General features: G+C 45.7%; 1 pseudogene; it reads left to right on the forward strand.

The window, feature by feature from the left end:
* Window positions 1-15,586: 15,586 nt before the first annotated feature.
* LOC142568628 (uncharacterized) lies at window positions 15,587-17,086 on the forward strand (annotated as a pseudogene).
* The last annotated feature ends 3,272 nt before the right edge of the window (window positions 17,087-20,358 follow it).

Below are 20,358 nucleotides of genomic sequence, written 5' to 3' on the forward strand. Positions count from 1 at the left end.
GCGTCAGAAAATTCGCAAAGTACGACTTACACACAGCCTACAGACATCATAGATATACTACTAGCACGCGCAGGCCTCGGCGAGCCCCAACCCATGGACCAGTCTGGGTTCTAGCTCTGGTGTCCCCGTTACCGATTTGGTGTCCTGGAGACGCCGCCAATAATATGAAATAGTGACACGTTGTTACTAGTAAAAAACACGATTTAAGCCGCTAACGCTACGTTCAGCACTGCCGCGCCCAACATCTTCTACAACGCCTGTGAGAACTTAGCCAATCAATGGTTGTTCTTGGCAATACATAGAACTTGTGAATTTTGTGTACCGTTCATGCTTAACTTTGTAGTGCACTGTGGCTTAGTGAAGCACTATGCTTGCGTGTAGCATACGTACACATCTTACCTGATAGACGGTGAATGGGGTCTTGTACAAATATCCGCTGAAGAAGAAAAGACTACACCTTCACATGTGTTAAAACACAAGCCAAACTTGAAAAAACAGACGTACAATGAACCTCCACACGTTAAAATAGCAAAAGCATCACTTAAAAGGCGAAAACTATTGAAAACTTTGCAAGCGCCACGGCAAGCGCAAATCCGCCATTGCTGCTGATATTGACGTTGATCAGGCTGTCCCCTTGCGATCGAGTCAACAAGCGCGCGAAAGCGCGTTTCTTTATTCTAAGGAAGCGCAATTGGCGCAATGTAGCCAAAATAAGTAAATAGAGAAACCTGTGCATCAACTCCAAATACACACACGCAAAAGAAAATAGTCGGGATTCTCTATAAAGACGTTTCCAACCCCTTGACCGATATTTCATACAGCTCGTTGCATTAATTAAAATACCTGCAGTGCATTGTTTTCATAACGCGCAAAAAAAATTCTGCGCTTACGCTTACCCGCACAAACAGGCGGCGCAAATTCGTAGAACGCCACCAGTGAAGCCCCCACCCCCCAAGAATATATATAAAAGACTAGTCAATAATAATAGCATATAATTATAACGTGAGCATCGGTGCAATCAATGGAGAATTAGATTTTATTTGTTATAGAAAATCAAATGCAATGCGTAAACAATGGATAGAATTAAGCATAAAGCTTCCTGGAGTCTAAAAAAATCTGCCTTGAAACTTGACATGGTGACGCGGAAAATTGTGGGTATACGATTGAAAATAATTGCCATAGTGTGTTCGTGTATGTGTAAGCTTCTCAAAAGGAGTTTCAAGTGTTTCCATGGTTTGGCAAGCTTATATCTTGATTCATCAAGTTTTTTTATTCATATTGGTCAATTATGTTTAAAAAGCGAATTGCAAATCCCAATGGTTTTGTTTTTTACCGGGGGTACACAGAGTTGAGCCACTGTTTTGAAACAAACTTTTATTTAAAGGTAGTTACAAGTAACATCGACACCCTCACTCATGAAAATCCCAATGGTTTTGTTTTTTACCGGTGGGAACACAGAGTTGAGCCACCGTTTTGAAACAAAACTTTTATTTAAAGGTAGTTACAAGTAACACCGACACCCTCGCTCATGACAAAACAACTTTCACTCACTGTGTCCAGACACTTGGTTCAAGCTGCATGTAATGCTTCATCTCCAAGCTTTGCGTGGTTTCTTAAAGGCATTGTGAAATCTACACGGTGTTTTTATTTTACACCTCCTCATCTCATAGCACAAGATCTGAAATGCGTGAACAAGAAGAATCAGGCCAGCACATATTCACAGAAATGAACTCTTCACAGTGCAGTTGACAAGTGCAAAAATTACAGCAGAAACTGCCAGTCACATGATATGAGCAAAATATAACTGTTCTTTTTGTGGGAAAGCCTCAGTCCCATGCCGACATTAACCCATATGGTGGTCATCACTGGCAATGTTTGAAAGATTTTCATAAAATAGAGACTGAATGTCTGGAGTATTTATCATAAGGGAAGTAGAAACTCGCACGTCTTCTAAACAGCCCTTTGCAGTGCTAAATGTATGCTGGCTATTGATAGTAATATATAGTATGACTGTTACAACTGTTAAACAAGACAAAAGCTCACAGGAATATGAAGGCTTGAAGTGATACACAGTGTTTGGAGGGAGAATGTAGCTGGAGTGAACCTTTTGACAAAGATTTGTCTTCGTCAGTGCCGCAATTAAGTTCGGCACAGCAATCTTTATGCACGCTTAGCTCACTTTTTCACAACCTCCATGTAGGATGAAGAGGAGAATGAGATAGTGCGTAGAATGAAGTTGAAGTGTAGAAAAAAAATGGGGAGACAGTGAAAGAGAAGGTAGGAGCACTGTTGTAGATTATTCTTCCAAGGTTGCTCTTCCAAAAGAAAAAAAGAGAAATATTAAATGTGTAAGGAAGCATTGCCAATTGTTATTATGCCTACTCAAGTAAGAGATGCACCATAAGGGATGCAATATAAAACTGATCTGATATGTAGAGTGGCCTAAAGCTTTCTGCATAGTCTTTACAATCATTATGACACTGTCTGCTGCAACCAAATATGCAGAAGTTTTCATTGAGTGCTCATGACCAGAGCAACTTATCCAGACTGCACACAACACCACTGCATATGCCCTCTATTTTGGTAATCTGAAAAATAAAAGCTTATTCAAATGGGCAATAAAGAACATCACATGGAACACAACATCTAGATCGAATTATGAGGCATACCACAGTGCGGGACTCAGTATTATTTTGACCACCTTGGGTTCTGTGATGTGCACTCGAATTCAACTACACGTTTCTTTTTTTCATTTCACCACCACTCAAGTGCAGCCACCTTTGCTGGGATTGAACCCGCAGGCTTGAGCTCAGCAGTGAAACATCATAACTACTGCGCTACTGAGTGCTTACACAAATTTATAAGTAGCAAAACACATTGGAGGCTTTTGCACAGTGAAACACTACACACCATCCAATGCGCTTCCTTACATCTATGTACAGACATACTTACCAGTGGCTCATATGACAAGCATGGAGGCGTGCTCTAACACACTACCATCCAACAGCTGCCACATACCAGAGATGAACACTGGGTCTGTACCTATTTTCACAGAACACTTACCAGCAGCTCATACAACAAGCATGGAGGCATCTCTCGTGCTCTAACACACATACCATCCAGCTGTGACATATGGCTGCACACCACAGACAAAAACAGACGGGCTAATCATCAGAGACCACATTTCATGATTTGTTAACATGCGAGCCCTCAACCTGCTTCAATAAGGCATGACAGCACAGCACTACTGCACCACTTCTCTCTTCCTAACTGCACTGGAGGCTTGTTACCAGTAATCGTGCCCTGCTGACGTGGTTATCTCTTCAGTTTCTACGTTGCTGTCCCTAAGCTGTTATTTAAGGACTTCCTTTTGAGCTTCAGTGGGCCTTGAAAGGCTAGATGATGGCTGCCACAATCTAGTGTTTTTTGTAGAGTGAAATCTTAACAGGTGCACAACTTTTTTGTTGGCTGGTTCATTTGAATGGTCTGGCATCTTTCTTTTTGGGTCACTTTCACTTTCAACAAGCATGAAAACTGGCTCAAACAAATTGTTTGCCTTCTCAGCCACACCCTCAGAGACTTCACTATCTGATATTGCCTGTCTGACTGAGTCCATTTTCGCTCTTAAGAGCATTGAGCTTGACACTGCTTTGGCTGCTTCCAGCTTTGTTATACTCTGTAAAATGTGCAATGCCCGACTTGCCTCACATGCTTCTTTGGGTGAGCTCTCATGGGCCTTGTTGCTGCTAGTTGGATTAGCGATGACCACACAGTGAATGTGCTTGCACACACACTGCGCATTCCTTGCACCTCAAAGGACAGCAAGCACCATCTCCTACTTTTGACACTTTATATGAGAGCCCTTTAATAGACTGAGATGGCACAGTCCATATGCCATCTTCATTTAATTTGGCGCAAGCTGCCATTTCACTGCCAGACCTGTGGTTCTTCTGAATTGTTCTCAGCTTCTTACCCTTTGCCCCTTTCATCATCTGGATAGCCCTTTTCATTAAAAAATGATTTGTCAAGTCCATGAAGGCAGAAATTAGTTTATCACCATGCTTATTCTGTTTTCTCTCCAGCATAGTATGCTTTAACGTCCTGTGCTTGCTCTCAAGGTGCATGTTAGTGTTGACAGCTCCTCTAGTCCTAAAGCAATAGGCCCACTCTTGCGGCCTAACTGCATAGTGGTCTTTGAAGTACTTCAGGAAGACCCTCAGTTTTTCTTCCTCACTAGAAAGGAATTGCTTAAAATAATTTTCAAATGCCTTTTCCGCGAGGAACTCTAAGAGTAGCCACACACTATGGTAAACATGTGGCCTTAGCTGTTTCTCTACACACTCGAGTGTCTTCTTATGCCAATTGTTATCCACATGCCAGGCACAGAGAAGTTTCTGTTTTGCAGCACCCATGACCCTGGACCATGCTTTGTAGAATTGCGAGGCATCATCAGATATCAATGTCTTAGCGGCCACATTTTTTGCCATGGCCGACTCCAGATATTTGAAGAATGCTGTCAAAGTTTGCTCGTTAATCCGGTTGCAGATGAAATAAGCTATAGTTGCACCTGATCCTACTTTATCTAGCACCAGAAGAGTGGTCAGCTCAAACTGGTACTCTGTAGTTCCATGTGTGGAGTCAAGACATAGAGTCCCTGCAGGGCCCAATTTTTCTAGTAGCTCCTTCTGAGGCTCTGTCATCAGAACAAGAGCAAAGTCTGCTGAAGAAAATGTACCACTTGGGTCCACTGCACATTGTGCCTTGTACAGGCGGACAAGTGTTTCACCTTTTTCTTTCATCACAAGCACCCACGTGTCTACACTGACAGCGTCATTAGTGTGACAACGTTCAGGAGCAGCAATGTTAAACTGCCGTTTGATGTTATGCAGGGTTGAGCACTCTGCCAAGTGCACTAGCCTCAGCTTGGATGCCTCAGATGTTCTTATTCGCTTTAGAATGGTTTTCATGGGCACACCCCTTTCTAGGTTCTCTGCTACGCTGGCCTTTTCCTTGTCACTCATTCTCAAGTGCTGAATTTCTGGTTTATGACCATAATGGTTTCTTTGATACCTGACTTTTATGGTGGTGCCTTCAGGTGTCGGACTGTGACTGTTGCCCATTGTGACGGTAATAAATGAAAGACATATCTTACCAGACCTACGGCTCCCCTGACTTTTCTCCCGACGGTCACTATGACCTTCCTTTTTCCTTGCCTCGCCTGATCTATTACAGTAATAGTGGATCCTTGTCTCTCCACTGGCCAGCTTTTCGGGGTCCCTGGGCAAAATAAACCAGCAGTTTTGGCTACCCTTTTCTTCTGCTTTCCATTCATGAAATTCTGTAATAAAAGCACAAAATAGCATTAGATAGTGACAAGTACTATTGGGAGAGATATGCAAACAAAAATAATCACTTTGAAGGCTTTGGACACGGGCTAATGTAGCATTTACTTTACTCCCTCACCTTCAACTCGACTGTGTCATGAGGTTACCCTTGATATTGCTCAAATTTCTGTTAAAATTGAATTTCAAATATGCAATGCGCCTTAACTTTAAAAAATTTATCATATTAGTTTTGTTTTAATAAGAAACAAATATGAAACTTAAGCATGATCTATGCTCACTCCTTGCTCAATATTGAATCAGACTGTACATTCACAGCAATGCTGTTACAATAAGACAAAGACGAACTGAGAGCACGTGGTGCAAGCTACGCCCCAGAACAGTGTGAATCCCTTCCCTCAGTTTCTTCTTGAAAAGCTCCTTCTTTTCAAGAAGAGTTTGATTTTTTACTGTAGATGGGGGCTTGGCGAGGGAGTGTTCCATCGTCACGCGGTTATGATCTGGCTTGGGCATGCGCCTGGTTCGAAGAGGCAGCATTATGTGTGATTTCAATAAACGAGTTGCTAGTCTGCGTTCGTCCTGTCTTCTTCTACGTTGGTGTCTTTTCCCAATCGCAGTTTAAGTTCAAAAAAAGATGTCTTAGCAAGTAGCCTCCTAACACACTCTTCTTAAAGAAAAAAGGATTGCGCGTGCGTCAAATTTGGCTCTATTTTATGAAATCTACAACCAGAGTCCTTCAATTGAAGGACTGTGGTACTACTAAAGAATTTTCCCAAAGTACGCCGGGGGACCAAGCCGCTGAAAGCCGCAATTGCAAGTGCGGTCCTGGACCTACGTCGGCCTGCATTCGGACCTATTGCGGCCTGCACTGAGGCGAAGACTACACCACGCACGCAAGTAGCGCAGAGCAACGTCAGAACGCAGACCAAATTCCTCCTCTCGTTTAAGTAAAAAAAAAGGGGGCGGGGGTTGTGCTAGCGTAACATTTCGCTCTATTCTATGAAATGTACTGCTAAAGAGCTTGCTCACAATACGCTGGGAAACCATCCCGGCGACATCCGCAAATTCATGTATGGTCCCGGTTCTGCGTCTCTGCCGCATTGCAACGTGCACTGAGGCGAAGACTAGGCCACGCACGCATGTGGCACAGAGCAACGTCAGAACGCAGAACAGCTTACTCCTGTCGCTTAAAAAAAAAAAGAAAAAAGATGTACAAACGTCAAATTTCACTCCTCTTGCTGTGCAGGAAAGCAGACCATGCCAAACGTATGTCATGTAGCGCATCGCTGGGAGCGCGCACACATGACTATACTATATATAGATGGATAAACAAACAAATCCTATTTAACGAGGATACAAACTTCAACATACCCCAAGGAAATAAATTAGGCACCTGCGCTAAAGCTGCTCTTCGCGAAACAGATGGAGAAAGAAAAAACAAAGGCCCGCAAGGTATAAACAACTGCTTTTGGAGGCACACTGCGCAACAAGAAATTTAAAAAGTCCGACATATAATATTGCGTTCAAACGTCATTTGCTCACGATGACTGAGAATAAACTTGATAAAACTGTTCCTCACCCTTATTGTTCCGGAACACAGGTGCACGTAGTCAGCCTCGAAGTTGTGCGCAGCGATCTGGTGCATCGAATACTTCTCCATTGTAGGCAGGGCAGTGCCACATACGTCGCTTTTCATCAATTTCTTGACATCCACGGCCATTCTGTAAACGTTCCTGATGTGTTGCAGCATGTTCTTCCTCTGTATAAATAGTTTGCTGCAAAATCGCAGCGACGATCGTCATCACCGATGGCAGCTCTATCACAGACGTGCGCCATTCCGATGCGGAGAGGCGGCGTTTGGAAGCACGTGGTTTCCGCGTCATTGCACGCACTAGGGTTGTTGTATATTCCGGCAATAATACAGAGAAGAAACCTCCCCAATCACGTGACACACTAGGTATTCAATGGCCCCATAGGGACAGTTGGAAACCAACTTAGGGAACCAACATCCGGGAACGCAGGGCCACGTGGATGCTGCCTTCTATTGTTCACCGGCCTCAGCCGGCCTGCGGGGAGACGCACGTTCGATCACAGACGCGCGCCATTCCGAAGTGGAGTAGGCGGCGTTTGGAAGCACGTGGTTTCTGTGTCATTGCACGCACTACAGCAATACAGAGAAGAAACCTCCCCTATCACGTGACACACTAGGTATTCAGTGGCCCCATAGGGACAGTTGGAAACCAACTTAGGGAACCAACATCCGGGAACGCAGGGTCACGTGGATGCTGCCTTCTATTGTTCACCGGCCTCAGCCGGCCTGCGGGGAGACGCATGTGCGGTTCGCCACCTGTATGTGGTGGGAACACTTCCGGCGGAAGAAAAAATAATCTGACGCCATGTCCGTTAAAAGCAGAAGTGACGTCATGTTGTTTTCGAAGGCGCGAAATTTGTTTAGTTGTCCTGCCTTTGGAGCTATATATTCAAATGCCCCGCCATTCGACTTAATGGGCGTTTTGAGCTTTCAGCGTGGAAAGCGATGCAGGAAAAGGCCAGCCGTATGGTTGTCGAAATCGCATCCCTGCCCAACACATACTTTCTTTGGAGGCCAACGAAAGGTTTAGGTGTAGAGTGCTGATCCTTCGGATGCCAAGCCCGTCGGCCAGCGCAGTCGCGCGAAAACAACTACACCATAATCTGGCGGTCGTAACTCACTACTTTTGACTGAACAGATTAAGAAGCGATGAAGCTACTCGCGTCACCAAATTCGGACATGCTTCGACAAGCAAGAAAGCTGAAACTGTGAGGGGGGCGTATTTCAACAGGTGAACTTTACGAGTGCGCCTTTCTGCCCTTTTCAAGACGTGCATTGCATTGCGAATGATAGTGGCGTCAACGCCCCATGTAGCGATGGGCGCTGAAAAAAAAATGCATTTATTATTAATAATAAAATTAAATAAAATTAAATAAAATAAAGACAGGACACCTTGAAGACGCGCTTGGCAAGTACCGTACCGTCTGTCACAATGATTCATTTTCTACTAAAACAGCACGTGAAAAGCTGTTTTAGCTTTATTATTACGCGAAAACATGTTATGTTTAACTATGAGAACTTGTTATTGTGTGTACGACTACATGTTACGTAAAAAGTATCAGCGGGCCGCTAAAGTTGGAGGACAGACGACAAGGTTCACGCTCGCTTTGAAACAGTTGGTCGTCTGTTCTTGCTTTTCTTCGCTTGGTCATGCATTGTGGGTGAGTAAAGATGTAATATGCATGAATGGAAACATTTTATGAAGATTTTACTTTGAGAACGCATTATTTGCACAGCCATATCCACGTTTTAGACGAAGTCTCTTACAACACCAGCCAACACGAGCCTCGCAGACACATATTGGCGGCGAGGAGTTACGGAGTCGCCATCTATCGGAAGCGCCTCGCTGACGTAGTATGAGGGATCACGTGGCGCGCTCCTCATAGGTTTTGCTGTCAGCGCTCACTGAAAACACCACGCGCGAGCTCTCCCGGACATTTCTGTAAGTATTTTCGAAACGAGAGAAGTTTCTTACTGTCTAAATAATAATCTTGGGCAAACTGAAAGCACAGAATCGTTTACAGACGCTATCTCTTTACCGAATACGTACAGTGAACGCCACTGCGCGCAGTCGCCGCGATGGAGTCTCCCGAACCGGCTTCTTGCGTGAAAGGTAGGTAAACGCTGAGAGCAAACTATCTGAAATATGTTCTTCTAGTGTTTGTATAACTAAATGGAGCGTAATAGAATGAAGCCTCAATGCAGCGATCGCGCAGATTCGCAGCGACAGACTGCGCGTCTGCATGCTTGTCCGCGCACTCTTTCGCTTTCTCCGCGCGCGCGTTTTCGCACCGTGCCATGAGCTTTAGGCCGCAGAATATGAGCATTTGACAGTATACAAGCAACCATTGTTGCGTGGGCGCTATCAGAGCTGTTCAAAAATAATTTCATTGTAGAGACTTCGACTCCTACGGGGACTGTGATGTGCCGTCTCGACGAATGAATCTTTTTTTTCTACTAAATTCTTTGACCTTTCAATACTATTTCTCGAGTTGCGTCGCACTGTATGTTTATCGGTGTTCTCAGCGTGCAATTCCCCGCTGCTCCTTTTTTGTAATCCAGTGCATTAATTCATAACACAAACATGACCATATGCCATGCTTTCTTTTTTAATGTGCTTCTTACCGCTGCCTTTCCACTCCACTGAAATTGCCAGTATCTATAGCATCGACAAGTTCATAGACCAAAACGTCATGACATTAGTCGGGCAGCGGACTCGGGCGAGCGTCTCAGTGCGCGTTTTCAGAACATCGCAGACCGGGCGCCGTAGCAGAAATCTTCCTCGCGTCTGTGCTTGCTGCATACCCGAGTTGTAGCCGATGACTGTTTGCCGGTTTTATGTTTCGCGAGCCAAGCTTCACACAGCTTCTTGTCCTGCGGCTACGTGTGAATAAGGCTGACACCGTGCTCCGTCGCGTGCGTCCGGCATTGCGGCACCGAGCAGTAGCCTACCATGTTGTGCGCCTTCAAAGGCAGCCACTACCTGTTGTAGTGCTTTCAAGCGTTGTAAAGGAGACACTCGAAGCGGGAAAATCTCGCCACAAAATGAGCACCGCAGCGTACGAGGGAATTTAAACTCTCGTTTTCAGCTCGCTTCGGCGCGCCCGAAGCAGCCGACGCGGCCGCTATGTCCACGTGATCCCTCCTAGCACGTCACGCCGACGGTGGCGCCAGATTTTCCAGTGGTGGAGCTCGAGGCCGATACCGTCATTCCCATGGCGGCACGGTGCCCCCTTAAGAAACTCCCATAGACGGTGGCGCCAGATTACCCTCTAGGTGTTATAGTGAGAAACTCTATGGGGGAGACGCTTCTGTTATGGTGGCTAGAGGGGGGTAGTGTGACGGGCGCCTTATCCGCGCCGTGGAGGAGGAGCGCGCGGAACGCGGTGAAAATTTATCCACCGCTAGGGGCGCTGCTGTATTCACAGGTGTATTCATAAGTTTTTGTACATGCTTTGAGCTTGCTTCTGTTTTTATTTGCTGGTTTTTTTGCATTTGAATAGAAATTGGGCGCGCGGACGCTCCTGTGTCGAGGCTTCAGCGACTTCGTTCGTAGCTAAGTACTCTTTTTTCTTCTTATTAGCTGATGTTTTTGAGGTGTTTTATTTTGCATGGAGCAGGAGCGCAAATTTTGAAATCGTGGTAAGCGTGGTAAACGTACCGGCTTTGTCTAGGTCTGGCGGTTTCCCTCGTTAGGCCTAGGTGCTAGGCGGGACCTATTTGATAGGCCTATTTAACTATCTCAGCTAGCTCTTCGAAGTGATTTGGCGGACGTGCCCGTTGAGCCTAAGGACGTAGGCCTAGCGATGAAACCAAAGAAAGGGAAGGCCGCGGGGGACGCGGAGCAAGTGCAGTGCGACGAGTGCCTGCGCTGGTGCTCCCTCGACGAGACCAGTTTCCAGAGCTTAGCAGACGCGGAGGAGTCTAGCTTTACGTGCAGGCTGTGCGAAGGGGTTAGGGAAGCAGTCCAAAAACTGGAAGGAAATTGGACAGCCAAGTTCGAGGAGCTGAAAGCAGCCCTGAGGGAGGAGCGGGAGAGGCGGTTAGCTTTGCAGGCGAAAGTCGCCGAGTTGGTCAAGGTGGAAGCGGTGCAGGCCGCGCAATTAGTAAGAACCGTGGCCGAGCTTGGAGAAGAGAGGGAAAGGAGAGCAGAACTACATAGGCGTCTCGATGCGCTTGAGACGAGTGCAGCGGAGAATGATGGATCGGGACACCAAGCCGGTGGCAAAAGCACAGAAAGTAGGGTAGACTCTACATGCGAAGTCGGGGGCAGGGTGGCAGAGCAAGCGGTAGTCAGCTCGCCGCCGGTGAATCGGCGTAGTTATAGCGAAGCAGCGCAACACGCCCCGCGGGAGGCGACGCTGCAGCCACAGGGGCGCCAGCGAGCGCGAGGAGAGGAGGGGAACAAGCTAACCCAAAGGAATGAGCTCATAGTCAATGATAAGCACAACCTGGAAGTTAGGAGGGAGGGAAAGAATGCCCTAGTACTTATCGGTGGTGATTCAAATATGAGGAGGTGCAAAAGAGCTATAATGGAGCGTGCAAAGGGTGATAAGCGGGTAGCAGTCGGGACGTTCCCAGGCAGGACAATGGACGCAGTACTGAGAGAAACAAAAAGCGAGCTTTCTGAGAATGTTGCAGAGCGCAATTTGGTAGTGGTAGCGGCGGGGCTAAATGATGTGTTGAATGGTGAAGCTGCAAAAGTAGTGGAAAGATTAGCGGAGGGAGTTGATGATTTAAGGGCGATAGCACAGCAAGTCCAGATCGTGGTATGCACAGTGCCGGAGGTGCAAGGAAGGAAAGGAGCAATTGCCAAGGACGTTGTGGCTGTAAATTTTGAAATAAGAAAGCTAAGCCCGGAGAAAGGATTTGAAGTGGCAGACATAAACGGAGAAGTGCATAGAGCAGACTTTGGCGGAGGCTTTACACGAGATGGCATCCACTTTAATGGAAGGTTAGGAGCCGAGATCGGCTGGCGCCTGGCAGGTCGGGCAGTAGCTTTTTTATGGGGTCCACTGCGCCTCAGGGCGTAGGGGTAGGTAGAAACAGTGTAGAAAGTGCAACAATAGAGGCTGACGCCAATAAAATGGCCACTAGGAGGTCCAGGAAGAAAACTACAAATAAATTTAACACCAGGATCAGGTACATAAACATGCAAGGCGGTAGAAAGAGAGCGAGGTGGTTAGAAATAGAACAGCAGTTAAAGGACGAAGAAGTAGGTGTATACGCGCTATGCGAAACACACCTCAGGGATCTAGAAGACCCACCGCTTATTGAAGGCTATGTCTGGGAAGGGAGCAATAGAACAACGACGGAGAGGAAGGGAGGAGGAGTAGGTATGCTCATACACCAAGGAACAAATTGGCAAAGAATAAAGTTAACTTGCAAAGAACATGTCTGGGTATCAGGTACAATTGCCGGTAAAAAGGCATCGCTAGGAGTAGTTTATTTAGGGACAGGGGACAAATACAGGCAAGAGAACAAAGATCTAGTGAAGTGTCTCGATGACGATATAAAGCAGTTTGGAGAAGGTGCCGATATTTGTCTGCTTGGTGACATGAATGGCCACATCGAGGATCTGGATGGATACACAGATTGTAATGGGAAGTTGATGCTAGACTTCTGTGAACGACACAACCTAGTTATAGTAAATAGAGAAACTAAGTGTGTGGGACAAATCACGTGGGAGTCCCGTAACAGACAAACGACCATTGACTACTGCTTAATGTCGCAGGGATTTATAGCAAGCTAGCAATAATGGAAATAGACGAAGAGGGGAAGTACAGCCTCGGAAGTGATCATAAGCGTATTAGTCTACAGTTGGGAGCCCTACTCAAAGGAGAAATGCAGGGAAGCCAAAAAGAGTACGCAAAATTAAATGACGCGCAAATAGCGCAAATAGCGCAAATAGCGGCTGGCATAGAGGAAGCAATAAAGAAACATCCCATGGAAAGGTGGGATTATAATCAGTTAGAACTACTCATTAGTACAAAAATAGACGTAAAAGGAGTAAACTGCTGGAGAGGAAAGGGGAAGCCACGAAGTTGGTGGAATAAGGAAATTAGAGAGGCCATCGAACAACGACGGTGGGCATCTCGGGAACACAGAGAAGCAAAGAGGGCGCAGTTATCTGAAGAGGAAATAGACCAAAAAATGGGAATATTATCGACAAAAGAAACAACAAGTGCAGGTCCTCGTCCAGGCTAAAATTAAGCAGTCCTCTTATCGCTGGCTGGCTGAAGTTCGCGATGCAACTAAAGAAAATTCTGGAACCATATAAGCTGGCTGGGTAAAGCTAATCACAGAAAAGAAGAACAGATTCACGATGCCGAAGGAAATTGTTTAGAGGGAGATGACGCTGTGAACTACATCGGTTCAGTTATAGCAGAGTCATTTAGGAAAGACGATAGGGTAATCGCCCCAAGTGAGGGAGCAACACAGAATAGCATAATATAAAACAGCTCAGAATTGACCAATCTTAACTGGAAAAAGGCGGAAGCAAATGTTCCAATATGCACGTCCGCGGGGATAGACGAAATTCCAATCAAGTTAATTAATTAACTTGGCCCAAGAAGCAAGGAAACGCTGATAAAAGCATTGGAGGCCGTCATAACAAATAAGCAAATTCCGCACAGCTGGAAACAGAGTAATATGAATTTGATTATAAAGGGAAAGGTGATAAGAAGAACATAACAACTTTCCGACCAATTACGATAACATCAGTTATATATAGGCTGGCGATGCAGGCGGTGAAATTAAAAATGCAGTCATGGGTAGAAATGAATAGAATACTTGGAGAACTTCAGAACGGGTTCAGAAGTGGTAGGCGCTTAGATGATAGCCTGTTCGTGCTTACCCAGTGCATAGAAATAGCAAAGTCGGAAAATAGACCTCTGTATTTAGCCTTCCTGGACATACGACAATGTGAACAGGGAACTCCTGTGGAACATATTAAAAGCTGAAGGTATCGGTAATGTGGTAATTGATTTTTTACAGGAACTATATCGAGAAAATAATGTTGAAATAACATGGGAAGGAATCAAGAGTACGACAACTGTCGAGGTTCACAAAGGACTCAGGCAAGGTTGTCCTCTATCACCGCTGCTGTTCATGCTTTATATGATAAGCATGGAAAGAAGGTTACAACGAAGTAATCTAGGGTATAATCTGTCGTACAGATTAGGCGAAAAGGTTGTTGAGCAACGACAACCGGGTTTAATGTATGCGGACGATATTGTACTGTTAGCAGATAGCCAGGAAGATTTGCAAACTCTGGTTAATTACTGTGGGGATGAAGGAGACAGTTTAGGTTTCAGTTTTAGTGCAGCTAAGTCCGGTGGGATGTTTTTCAACGATACAACTGATCAGGAGCTTACAATACAAGGCCACGAAATACCCCGAGTGGCCGAATACAAGTATCTCGGGGTATGGATAAACAAAGGGCAGATGTACACGGAAAAGCACGAACAGTCTCTAATAGCAAAAGGGCGAAGAGATGCCGGGATAATGAAACATAAGGCATTGTGGGGTTACAACAGGTATGAGGTACTGAGGGGCATTTGGAAGGGAGTAATGGTGCCGGGGCTTACTTTCGGGAATGCGGTCCTGTGTTTAAGGGCAGAGGTTCAGTCGAGACTAGAAGTAAATCAGAGAGCTGTGGGAAGGTTAGCACTAGGTGCCCACGGGAAAACCACAAACGAAACAGTACAGGGAGATATGGGCTGGGCATCATTCGAAGCATGGGAAGCTCAGAGTAAAATCCTATACGAAAAACGTCTGAGGCAATTGGATGATAACAGGTGGGCAGCTAAGGTGTTTAAATACCTATACAGAAAGAGCGTTGGCTCACAATGGCGGAAAAGAACTAGGAAGCTAACCAGTAAGTATGCCAGACACGAGGACGAAAAAGGACAGAGCATTAAACGACAGGTTAAAGATGCGGAAGGTAAAAATTGGATAAATTCAATGGAAAAGATGCATAGTGTAGAACTATATCGATACTGGAAACAGCAGATCAGGAAGGAAGCGTTTTATGATAACTCAAGAGGCAGTGCCCTACTCTTTGAAGCTAGATCAGGATGTCTTAGAACGCGGAGCTATAAAAAGAAATTTAACGAAGAAGAAGACACATGTGCTGTGTGTGGTAAATATGTAGAAACGATGGAACACCTCATACTAGAATGTGATGGTATCAATCCCGATGTCGATGCGGCCACAGTCACCCTTCCTGAGGCCCTAGGGTTCAGAGATGATAGTCATGTAAATAAATATGCGGTGGAAATTAGCAAAAGGCGATTGGAGGATTGGTGGCTCAAAAGCAGAGAGGTGACATAAGGTTAAAAGGGTAGGAAGACGCATTTAAAGAAAATCGAGAAATTCAATAACACACAACACAGACAAAAATAAAAGGCAAAATAAAAATCTGAGCATGGTGGCAACTGCCATCGCCCCGTTTCAAAGGGGACGCCTACCTTCCATCCATCCATCCATGCCACGTTTGCGACGGCCGGCCACTGACTAGGCTTCGCCGGCTGCGTTGACGCTTCCCTATCGCCTCTGTCCTTGTCTGTGAAATTTGTGTGCAGTGTTCGGTCGTCGGGTTGCCACACGAGGAATGGACTCTTCAGATTGAGACTGTTGGATTTAGTGAACCATGCCGTCAAGCCGCTCAAGTACGTGCTTCGTACCTGGATGCAAAGGCGGGTATCGATCTTCCTCGCAAAAGTTTTCTGTGTTTAAAGCCCCAACTAATCTCTTGCGAAGGGAGCAATGGGCCCGAAATATTAAACGGGCTGACAAAGAGCTTACCAACGACAGCGTGGCTTGTGAACGGCACTTCGACGAAAGATTCGTTGAAAGGACCTACCGGCACATAATCAACGGTGAGGTTGTAGAATTGCCTCGCGATCGTCCGCGTCTGAAAGAAGACGCCGTGCCTACTGTGTTCCCTGACGCACCTAAGTATTTTACGAAGAAAGCTCCGATGAAAAGGAAGGAGAGAAATATATGTGAGCAGCGTGGACCTGATGCAAAGCGGCAAAAGCTTAATGCAATCAATAAGCAAGACGCCCAGCAAGAAGACGCCGCAGCGCACACGCAGCAACGCCAGGAGCCAGATATACCAGATATCATTGCCTCAGATAAGCAGCAGGCCGTAGAACTTGAGCGTGTGTGTCATAATCTCCGCCTACCTGATGCAACATGGAATAAGGTAACGTTTCCAAGTGAACGTGACAGTCTTTTCTTCTGAGTCTGTGCGCTCGAAGGCGAGCAGGTTGACCACATATTGCTGCCCAAGTTAGTGAAATTCAAGTCGGAAAGCAACCAACCGGAATCATTGTGTTGCTCTGTATTTCTCAGGGGCCAACTGCGCTCTCAGTGCACTGTTTCTTCGCCGGAGGAAGCGCAGTCAGTGCTCGACAGCACATATGCACTTGAATAGTGTGGAGGCTGCGGCATGAAATCAGAGAAGCAAGGACGATATATATTGTTTGCTGGGTGTTACTTTTCCATCAAGTGCACTTACGTATGTGAAAGCAAAATCCCCTGCATTCATTGCAAATACCTGAGAAAACTGCTGCAGAATCAACTTTCACGAAAGCGGCGGAACGGGGGAATATCCAAACGTCTGAAAAAGCATGCTAACACACGCCGCAGCTTGCGTACTGCTCAGAAAAAACTGCTGAATGCAGAATGGGACCTAGCAGCGATGCGTCAGGCAAATCAACAAATCGCCGATGAGGTGCTTAGCGCCCGCATTAAAAGCTTGCCTGAAAAGCAACAAATGGCTGCCAGGGCCTCCTTCCAGGCTGCTACAAGAAAATCAACATCTGGGATGTTGCACGAGAAAGAATGGATATTAGAATGTGGGCTTCTGCGGATGAGAAGCCCTAAACTGTATGAACAGCTCCGTAAGCAAAAAGTTATTATCTTGCCCAGTCATACTTGCCTTCAGAGCTATACCCGCAGTTTCAAGAGTGGCTTCGGATTTAATGAAGCCGTCTTCAAGGCCCTCGCTACAAAAACTAAAGAGCTGGACATTTCTAGTCGACATGGTGGGATCAGCTTTGATGAGATGAAGTTGGCTGAGCATTTCAGCGTCAGTGCAGTAGGTAAGCGCTATTACTTCATCACCCATGCATCATACCATTGAACTTTGTTATTAATATTTTAAGAAAATTGTAACACGTTTGCCCGGTATAAGGCCCATTTTTATACTTGTAGAAAACATCAGCCTTTCATTTTAATTTTATTTCCAGGGACAGTGGAAGGCTTTGTTGACTTAGGAAAGTTTACTGTGGAGGAAGATAGGACGACTCCAGCAGACCATGGGATGGTGATGATGTTTCAACCATTTCAAGGTGAGTAGCATTTTTATCATTTCGACAAAAGAGAGGCTCTTCCTTTTGCTGAATTAATGAAGGAGTTCAAAATCGACACCCCATTAGATGTCACGTCGAGCAAAAATGCCTAATCAGTATTGTAAATTGCACTTGTGTGAAGTGCAAAAAATGCTTTCAATTTCATGTGCAGCAACATTGCAGGCCAGACAGCCTTTTAAAAAGAAATGAGGCCTAACTATTATTCTATGCTCGATATTATGCAGGTGACTGGACACAGATACTAGGTGTGTTCTCATCGAAAGGGAACATCAAAGCGGAAATGCTGGCGAAGCTTCTTCTAGAAGCTACCCTCTTGTCGGAACAAGCTGGACTCTTTGTCGACTTTGTCTCCTGCGATGGAGCAACGTGGAACGTTTTCTGCTGAAGAACTGCATTCCTTCAGCATCCATGATTTCATGCAGTTCTTAGCAGGCGTCAAACTGGGACGAGTTGGCTGTGATGTTCACAGCAAAGAACTGACTGCAAAAATAGTGCAGTTTTACATACTCACACGTATGCACTTCTTGACAAAGGCTTTAAATAAAGACAGGACTGCCCAAAGGGAGCGACAGAAGCATTTGAAGTTGAGGAGGTGCAGGTAATTTGACCTCCCCCGAATGTGATGAAAAAAAAAAACATGTGAAGAGAAATGTGTGATGAATAAACATGTTTTTCAACTTCCCTTACGTGTATTAAGTGTGCATATAAAGTGAAGGATAGTGTATAAAGGAGAGAAACAGTTAAAAGACAATAAATGAAGATGTTCGGTGTAACAGACACCTGAATACAGCATTGCAATTTCTACTCTAAAATATAAGCTCTCCAAGCAAAAGGGAAAGAGAAAATTAGATTTAAATGATTTGAACACTGAACAAAACCTTTGTGAGCGAAAATAAACGCTACACGCGAACCATTGCTTCTTATAAGAGAAAATATTAAGCAGTTTACACTCAAAACAAAGCGCACAGAGAAAAAAACACTCAAAACAGTTTGATTATGCGCTCAGGTTAGTGCATTAATTCAGATGAATTTGGTGAAACATGTCAAAACCGGTCAATGCTGAGAAACATTCACTTATAAACTAAATGCCAGTTGCGTCTATCAGAAACGTGGTTTTTGTTTACATTAAGCAGCATCATTTAAAATTTCAAACGCATCTGTTTCAACGAACTAACAAAATGACTAGTTCATGCCCTGTTAACGCGGCCTGTAATTATTCAAAACACGGTGAAAGTAAACACATGCGGCCCAACGCGAAACCGGCCAGCGCCACTGGCACCTGCCGCGCAGCCAGCGCCGTCTACCGGGGCCGCCATCTTTCATCACAAATTTTTGCACCCCTCTGCTATAGTGAACTAGACCTCCGCTCTCGCCCGTCACACTACCCCCCTCTAGCCACCATACTTCTGTAGCGGCGGCCGCGCCGGCCGCGCTGCCATGCGGTGATGTGCGCATGTGTTGCAAGCGACCACCGCAAGATCGCTAGCTACCGCCTCGAGTAAAAAGGAGGAAAAGGGGAAAGGTAAGTGCAGCAGGTTTTCGGCGCACGCGGCAGGCATCTTTTTAAAGGAGGCGTTGCTCTAGGCATAGAGTTACTATACTGACTCTAGAAAACAAGCTACCCATAGGGCCCATGCATTGAAATCGGGAACCGCAAGAGCGCCGCCATGTTGCTACGTGCCGAGGTTGCCAGCTCCTGAGACGCTTGCTAAACTTGGTGACAGTAGTCAGTTTTAATCCGGCAACAGTAGCAGCGTAGCAGCATGGCGTCTCGCTTGTACTGTCGTGATGTGTGCGTGCAGCCGTGTATTTCGGCTTTATAAGTTGGTTCTTTATTCTATGTTGCGGGACGGTGCGAGTGTGGTCCATGTTGGCCGTACAGGTGGCAGTTACCCAACCGAGGGATGATCCTGTTGAAGTTTCCGATGGTATGCGGTTTTCAGCGGTCACGCCTGTTGCAGGAGTGTCACTCGACGAGGTTACGAGCTCGAAGCTGTGGTCAGATTCCTCGTTGGCGTTCCGTAATTCTCTTCGCACGGGCGCGGTATGTTGCAAAAGCCGCTTTCGCGATCTATCGTCGCGACGATAGATCGGGCTTTTTTATTATTATAAGCACTGATCCAGTTGGGGTAGGGCACATGTAACCTACAAACGGAAGTCTCAGGAGAGCACCTGAGATTATAATAAAGCAGGCGGCGCAGGAACTCCAGGGCACCCAAGGGACAGTGGGGGGATCAAAGCTCGAAGTAGAACGGTACGTAGGTTGGGGCCGCCGAGGCAGGTGTGTGCCAGGGAGTGTTCGTACGGACAGCTCCCCTGGCACGCGCAGCAGAGCCTCGCAAGGTCGAGATACTTTAAAAGCACCTGCGCCCATGATCTTTCTTTTGCCTCGCTGCAGTGAGCACGATTAACAAGAATAATATGGAGGGCATCCGGTGCAGTCGCGAATGCGTCATGACAAATGTAGCTCGCGTCGCCTGGCGTGTGCAGTAATATCAGAGTTGGTTGTGTGAACTTAATGCATAATACGCTTTGTTACGGTACCTTAACGCAATGGGTCTAGAGGACGGTGTTGTTACATTTTTCGTACCGCCCTAATCCTATACCCCCTACTACAAACACACACACACATACTTACTCTTCTTATGTATACATACAATTCCTTGCCATGACGGATCCATAGCCTCCTTTATTTTTGAAAAATAGAGGAGGCTATGGACCAATTCACCAGTTCAAGTTGTGAACTTGTCAGTAACTGTCATACGAATCACTGCATTGAACACAATTCCACGATCGGATTGTTTACTTTCATTTTTTGTTGCAACACTGAGGACTACATAGAACTTTATTTTGTATATGTGAGAGGATTAAGCCAATGTGCGATACACAGCCAAAGCAGCTGCTACAACATGAACTGCATTGAGAGCCACACAACACATACGTAATTAAAGGTGCAAAATATAGGGGGAAGCTTCAAAATACGCTCTCTAGCACTGCAAAGTGTAACATATATTGTATGTGTACAATAAATGTTCAAAAATAC

Source organism: Dermacentor variabilis, unplaced genomic scaffold (genome assembly GCF_050947875.1).
Source record: "Dermacentor variabilis isolate Ectoservices unplaced genomic scaffold, ASM5094787v1 scaffold_24, whole genome shotgun sequence".
In the NCBI taxonomy this organism is placed as follows: domain Eukaryota; kingdom Metazoa; phylum Arthropoda; class Arachnida; order Ixodida; family Ixodidae; genus Dermacentor; species Dermacentor variabilis.